The sequence below is a fragment of the Achroia grisella genome, unplaced genomic scaffold, assembly GCF_030625045.1.
Source record: "Achroia grisella isolate CSIRO2021 unplaced genomic scaffold, CSIRO_AGI_Agris_v1 utg478, whole genome shotgun sequence".
NCBI lineage: Eukaryota > Metazoa > Arthropoda > Insecta > Lepidoptera > Pyralidae > Achroia > Achroia grisella.
This window is the reverse complement of record NW_026712882.1, coordinates 3733340-3741598: the sequence shown is the minus strand read 5'-3', so window position 1 is coordinate 3741598 and position 8259 is coordinate 3733340. Positions and strand designations below refer to the sequence as shown.

The 8259-nt window shown below is 34.5% G+C and overlaps 1 non-coding gene across 1 annotated transcript; it reads left to right on the top strand.

Annotated features, from left to right (window-relative positions):
- The first annotated feature begins 4015 nt into the window (after positions 1-4015).
- Positions 4016-4087, top strand: Trnag-ucc (transfer RNA glycine (anticodon UCC)). Its single transcript has one exon. It is a non-coding gene; the product is annotated as a tRNA-Gly (tRNA).
- The last annotated feature ends 4172 nt before the right edge of the window (positions 4088-8259 follow it).

Sequence of the window (8259 nt, the reverse complement as noted above, 5' to 3'; positions counted from 1 at the left end):
ACACGCCGCGGCGCCGCAAAGCAGAAGGAAAACAATATTGCACTCACAACGGTTAGGCTCTTCAGCGTTTCCGTACCTTACCTTGCAATATGATAGTATTCAGAGTTTCTAGACTGGGCTGTTGAAATTCATTTTGCACACTAAGTTCTTGTCCATCGACGTCTTTAGCCAATACAAAATAACTTTGGTTTATAACGAAATAAGATTAAAAACTTTCACCACGTTTTTATTTTTCATGGATATATTCCAATATTGTATGAGGTGGCTGATGGAGTAAAGCACAGACTTATTGATACCAGAGAAAGGAAGATCGAAATAAATGTATTGACTAACTTGTAGTCAATATCATAAGAAGCAACTGAAGGACTAAAACATAGAAATTGAGGCCAGGAAAAGAAAGTAAAATAAAGTTCAAAGTAAAATCTACACATGTGTAATTTGCAGTAATTTAACAAATTATAACACAACTGACAATTAATAATAATAATCCTGAACAGTTAACACAGCGCCATCTAGTTCCAAGCAAAGCAGAGCTTGTATTATGCTAGACAACTGATAGATATATATCGCTTTTTATAAATACATACATAATATACATGGAAAATACTCAGACACGGTCTACACTACATGAGTTGTGATTGTAAAATATAATGTTCCATTATGTATGCAACATTTGCAAATGTTTGCAGCGTGCGAGAAATCGAACCTGCATCCATCGGAAGTAAAGAGGAGTGTTAAACCACTACACCACCGACGTCATCAATTAACTAACAGCACGTATTAGCAAATTACCATATTTATAAATAAATTTCTTAATTCTCTGGTTGTGTCTTGTACATACATAGTGCTGTCACGTCTCGCGAGTTCGGCCCTCATCTCTTTGAGGTGCAGATCAAAGCATACGCGCTTCTATTAGCCCTGATTACAGAGGCGCACTCGACGCCCCGCTACCTACAGCGTTTATATCGCGAGATAAAGTGTTGCCAACAACATATTAAAGAAAAAAAGAAAATTTTTAGCAATTTAACTAATTTATAACCGCGAAAGTTTGTGAGTATGGATAGATGGATATTTGTTACTCTTTCACGCAAAAGGTACTGAACGGATTTCGATAAAACTTTATATCACTACTTATACATCAGAATAACACATATAGGCTACAAATTTCATGAGGATGGAACTTCGGACTCAGCTAGTTGCAAATTATTTAGGTACTCTTTTGTAGTTCAAGTATTAACGAATTGAAAATGAATAGCCACTCTAAAAATATTGAAAAAGGTCTGTTTAAGTATGTAATACTATGTTATCTGTGGTTTAAGTAATTAATAATTATTTGAGTAACACTTCCAAAGACATATTGAGTAAATGATTTGTAACAAGTCGAAACTGCAAGTATAGAAGAAGTGTAGGTATAGTATATAATATAATATCTCATGAGAATTCACACAGCGTTATCTAGTTCCAAGTACTAGACAACCGATATGAATACAACGATACATTTTTTTTAAATACATACATAATATACATAGAAAACACCCAGATTTGTATAAACTATCATACTCGGCCTGGACAAGACACGCCACAGACAGAATGAAGTGGAAAATTACGCAAGAGACGTACATTCAGTAGTGGAAGAAGAGAGAGCTCATACTCATGAATACAAATGTTTGTACCGTGCTCAACAGCTAGACCACCGAGGCCGTCAATTTGTAATCATATTTGTTTACCAAATCTATATAATAATAGTAAAAATTATTAACAACAACCTTAAATAAATTTGACTCTAGTCTCCGCATTTAGTCTCGCATCTAGGCAGTTATGTGTGACCTGAGACTACTAAAGTTCCAGCCAAGCTCCTTCCAGAAGCGGAAGCATTTTGTTGTCTTCGCAGACTTTACGGAGTGACCTCACCGTTCTGAGCATTTGTGTTCATTGTGTGGCCAATGCTACGCACTCCAGGATTACGTTTTTCTGATCTGCCGCTTCCTTTTTTGGCGACGTCCTTTTGGCCTATTTTTTTCTTTTCAATTATCCTGTACAGGTGTTCCTTTGTACTTTTTTTTATTTATTTATCTATTTTTTCAGGATTACGTTAGCGGTCGTTTCTTCGGCTTCAAAGCAGCCACGACAAAGGGGACAGACCCCTTGTAGCACCTATTGTATACAAGTGTTTGTTTAGGGACAGTGGCTGCTGGATAGTTGTCCCTATTTTTATTTTAAGGTTTGACTTATTTAGGTACAGAAGGCTGTCTATTTAGATTCAGTAGGCGTTTTATCTACTGAAGGAGGTTCAAATTTACCAACGTTAGTGGTAAATTCACTAAGTAGGCAACACTGACGGGTAGTCACAAGCGTGTACCAGGACTACTAGATCCCATTGTCTCCCCGCGGTCGTCTACAGGTTAAGACGCTTTGTAGTGTCATTGCAATTTTAATTAGCTTTGATAGCGCAGCTGTACTTTGATATATTTCTTGAATGGCAATTTACAGGTTGAGACGAGCACTTCAACGTTGATGGCAAGTATGCAACAGCGAGGTACACATCTCCACTTAAATTTATTTTATCTAGCGCCCTCTTAAATTAATATTATTAAGAAAAAATCAAGAATTGGTAGATATTTAGTAAAAATCGTAAAATATTAAAAAGTTATATATATATAAGTTCTAGATTACATGTTTATCTAGCTCATGTGCTGTAACTTAAGTATCTGAAATTCTCGTGTTAGTTACTATACTCGTCCAAAACTTGACCGAAATTTATGAAACTTTATATGCATATTCAATAGGTCTGAGAATCGGTTATTACCTATTTTTCATAACCCTAATTGTTAAGGGTGACTCATCCCAAAAAATGTTTTTTTCATTTTTTCGAAAAAATATTTTTTTTTACTTTTTTTTTCAACCTTTCTTTTCTACCAATCCCAATTTTTTAATAGAGAGATTTTTATTTATATGAAAAAACTATTAATTGACACCGCATACGTTCGGTGTTAGTTATCATCATCATCTGCTTCATCCTTATCCCATTTATTTGGGGTCGGCGTAATATGTTTTTCGCTTCCATTCATCCCTGTTCGCAGTCATCGCGTTATTTACTTCCTTTCTTACCATATCATCTTTCACACAGTCCATCCATCTCTTTTTTGGCCTTCCTCTGCCCTTATAACCATCCACATTCATTTGTAACATCTTTCTTAAAATATTATCCTCGTTCCTACGCATTACATGTCCATACCATGATAGACGATTACTCTTCAACCTCTCTGACACCGGTGCCACTTTCATATAAATATGTATTCATTCTTTATCTTATCCATTCTTGTCACACCACACATCCACCTCAACATTCTCATTTCAGTTGCATACAGTCGTCTTTCATCCGTCGCCTTTCGCTGTTTCGCCGTTCGATGTTAGTTAATAGTATTATAAATATTGAAATTTGTAAATTTATTTAAAATATTATGTGTAGGTGTTTTATATACCTACTATAGTATACTAACGACCTGATATAGCTTCGTACAAGTGTACAAATTACAAATCATTGAATTTCTCTATTTTCCTGTACTATAATATGTCCCCTCCGATCGATGCCCCGTCCAATTCAAACGGGGATCGAAATTATGACGGCCTGAGCCGAGGTTCGAACCCCTAGTGGTGCCCTCAGGCTAAAATCGTATCCGTCAGGCAGGAGTTGGCCTTCAGCCGCTCCATAAGTCCTTCCGCGGGTTTGGAGTGCCATCTGCACTCGCCCCATAACGTCCGGTGAAGCTGTAAAGGCCAGCTACGGCCAACAGCATTAGAGTAGTCCGAAAAAAAAAACAATAATATGTATGTATTACATATATAAATACATACATTATTCCTCTTGCATTAAAATTCGTTGCACAATTAATTATTATTTATTATTATTATATATTATTACACTACTTTACACTACAGATAACATAATATTACAGTAACACGTAGCTATACTGTCATAATAAAGAGAATCGTATTTTCGCAATCTAGTCATGTGGCGTTGGTGGTGTAATGGTCAGCATAGTTGCCTTCCAAGCAGTTGATCCGGGTTCGATTCCCGGCCAACGCACACTTTTTGTTAATTTTTTTAATTCATATGTATATGTTTTGTATGTTTTTATATTTCAATTATGTGATTGTATTAATAAAAACAAGTTAAATTTTGACATTCTTCTTGTTTTATTTTATTTGCCATTGTTATGGGATGCGTGCTTTTTGTGCGAATGTATTTTATTACCTAAATTTTAATTACTTTTACAGACTTAGGACCCGTTTCGTTCACAGATAAGATACATAATTATGATATCTGTGATATTACATAGTTTCGATAATAATCCACACGGAAAAAATAATTAACAAAATTCTGGATTAGAAAGATTCTCGTTCTGCAGGCAATAAATCGGTATAAGTATAATTATTATTCGGTAATTAAATAAATTTGTATAGAAAAAAAAAGCATATTATTTATATCAATGCAAATCAAATAAAAAATATTTATATAATGTGCAAAATTAAGGCACTGTAGCGGTTTCTTCGAGTCACCAACAGATGGCGTTACTTGTATCCATTTGTTGTATTAAGTGAGATAATGACGCTACTCTGGTTGAATTGGATTTCGTTTTAATAAGTTCTATAGTTAAATTCTAATATATAGTTATTCATTTTAAATTGAATTGATTTTGAATAGCTTCAAATGTATATTAATAATGTAGAGAAAACATTTGCTTATTTTCTTGTTTCTTTATTTATTTATTTACTTATTGACTTCAAACTAAGCGAGCCTTACAGCTTCCCAATATGCACGCATAGGAAAAAATGTCCAAATAAATAGAACCTAAAATTAAAAAGCTTAAAAAAATATATAATATGATGACTAAAATATATTATTAAAAGGGGTCCCTATATACTGGCAGCGTTCCCTCTTTGAATAGCTAGACTAAGTCTTTGTTCAAGGTAGCTGCCAGCTCTTCGGTCTTCTGTGATGTCGACTAACTTTTCGTTATTTCTTTGAAAAGTCAAACAAAAAAAAATATATTAAAATAATAATAACCGACAATTTTACGTGTTATTTAGGAAATCCATTGCCATTCTGCCATTTATAATACAAACTCAAAGATACTAGGCCGATTTTAAAAATACTTCCGTCAGCAGGCAGGCAGATTATCTATATAATATATCTATATTATATATATTATATCTTGTGATGAGACAACATTCTGAATAAGCGGTAGATTTAAAAAAACAATTGTTGACTATTCAAAAGTGCTTATATTAAGTTTATTTGAATAAAGATTTCTATTTCTATTTCATCACAAGAAGAACGAGAAAGAGACTTGCGTGTTGCTCTTTTAAATAATTATTTTTAAGTTGAAACGTGTGAATACAAACTACCAACTAGCACTAATTTATTAGAGCAACAATCATCTAACTGGTGGAGTAACTCTGTTTAAGTTTAAGTTTAATTTAACTAAGAGTAAATCTGTTTTTTTATTCTACCGCTCATTCGGAATGCAAATTTATCACAAGAAGAATAAGTAAGAAACTTGTGTGTTGCTATTTTAAATAAATATTGATTTAATTATACTTAATTCACAACAAGGATTAGGCATGCGACAATCAACATAGAAATCACTACGTACTTAATCTCTGTTGATGAGAAGCTTTCCGAATTAGCGGTAGATTAAAATCCTTTTATAATAATACTAAGATACCTTCGAATTCACACAACCAGTAGCCACCCTATTCCGTGCACTCTCCGCGAAGGCGTAGCAATTAGGTGCAAATTGCGCGGAATCGAACCCTGTTTACCTCGAACGGAAATTGTGTGTACTGTCAATATAAGGCGACTGCGCCCTAGCGGAATATCCGCAGTCGATTCCATATTACATTTTGTGTAAGTATATTTATTTATTAGGGAGGATAGACGCACGATGATGTCATGAAAATTATTATTGAGGGGAAAATAGAAGGAAAGAGGGGGAGGGGAAGACCAAGGAATAGCCACATCGAACAAATTGAGGACAAAATGGGAGTCGTGTCGTATCAAGAATTAAAGAGCATGATGGAAGATCGCGGAAAGTGGCGAGAGCTCCACCGACAAGAGCGTAGCTCTTAAATTATGAATGAATGATTTGTATCAGTTGTCTAGTGCCTATAACATAAGCTTTAGCGAGCTTAACTCGGGTCTAGATGGCGCTGTGTAAATTGTCCTGAGATTATTACATATATATGTACAAAAAATTTAAGTCATGAATCTCGTCGCGAATGAAGTGGCAGATACAGCTAGTATATTATTAAAGAAACACCACAAACTAGGGCCAGGAAGGAAAATCCATAGACACTATAGAATGAAGTGACAATTTACAATGTGATGTTCGAAATATAAATCTTCATTATTACATAGTATAAAACAAAGTCGCTTTCGCTGTCTGTCCGTCCCTATATATGTTTATATCTTTAAAACTACGCAACGGATTTTGAAGCGGTTTTTTTAAATAAATAGAATGATTCAAGAGGAAGGTTTATATATATAATACATGTACACCCGTGCGAAGCCGGGCGAGTAGCTAGTTATAAATGTAACAGACTAACTAACTGGCTTGTATTCCAGATACGTAGAGTAAAAAACAAACTTTCATAAATCGTTTACGTACAGTTTTCACTGCATCATATTCTATATATATATGTCTAGTTGTGTGTAGAGTTCACTGGTACCCAGTATGTCTGTCTGTCTGGTTGTGGAGTGTTTGCGGCCAGGAATTAGCGTTGCATGTCGTTTAGCGTTCACGGTCTCAGCACACATATTCTGAAATATTCTTTCAGTATATTACCAATATTTTTTTTGTTCCTAACATATCACATGACGGTAGATTTGACATATCATAAGAGTCTGTAATAGACCTACATGAATAAAGATATTTTGAATTTGAATCAATATATCTAATGGTATCCTCTGAACCATACGATACAGACGTAAAATTAAATGTAAAAGTATTTAATTATAATTATTCATATCATCATGAATAATTATAATTGATTTATTTTTATCTATTTATTAAAGGAAAACCAAGGCTATTCAAGTACATCTTAAATAAAATCAATATATACATATGTCATAGTCAGCCACTGACAGGCTTTCACTAATAACAATAGACTAATTCTTAAAAAATTTACATCACTACGTACGTACGTATAATAAAATATTGTGTCGCCTAAGTTGATGATGTGTGGTCCAGCGGTTTAGCACATCGCATGTCGCGGGTTCGATTCCTCGCGCAGTACAAATTCGGTCTGGATGTTTTTAATGAATATTATATATGTATTTACAAAAAAAATGTATATAACCATTTGTATCAGTTATTTAGTACCCATAACAAAGACTCTGCTTAGCATGGGACTAGATGACGATGTGTAAATTGTCCTGCGATATTATTATTATATAAATTCCAACTGTTAGGTTAAAATAGAAGATACCCAGACTAATACAAACAATCATATTCATGAATAGTAATATTTGTGCCGTGCGAGGAATCGATCCCACGCCCATTGGTAGTAAACATAAATATATTTTTATCAAGTTACTAGCTGACTCCGCAAACGTTGTTTATATTAATTAAAATCGTTATTAAAAATGGAGGTTATGATAGAAGGGGGAAAATTTAGGGTTGTCTGTTAGGCTCATTCGGAAAGCTGTCTCATCACAAGAAGAACGAGCAAGAAACTTGCGTGTTGCTTTTTTAATAACAGATATATGCCGCAGTCTCAAGAAGCTTCCAGAATACAGCTGCGAGATGGTAGAAGTCGTGAGCGGCCGCCGCGGGCCCGACCTACATCCTTTCACTGTATTTGCTGTATCTCTGTTTGACATCGCAATCCTCAGCTGATATGACTCGAGCGTGGCTTCAATGCATAAAGACGACTTAGTATACATTTTATATTGTTAACAGATTAATTTGTTTGTTTGTTTTCTTGTCAATATGCTCCGATCAATATACGGTTGAGTGCAATGATTGCTGGCGCATCGGTCATACTCGTAAACGGGTGCTGCTTGTGAAATGATCTGTTCGGGTTACGAACACTGATCAGACTATTTGCTTTAACAATAGCATATGCTGATGGTCACTCTATTCTCGCAAATTTGAATTTAAAAATGAATCTCTATTATTGTAAACATGTACAACATTTATTTGAAAAGAATACGAGCTGAGTTTCTTGTCAGTTCTTCTCATCTCGAAATCATTC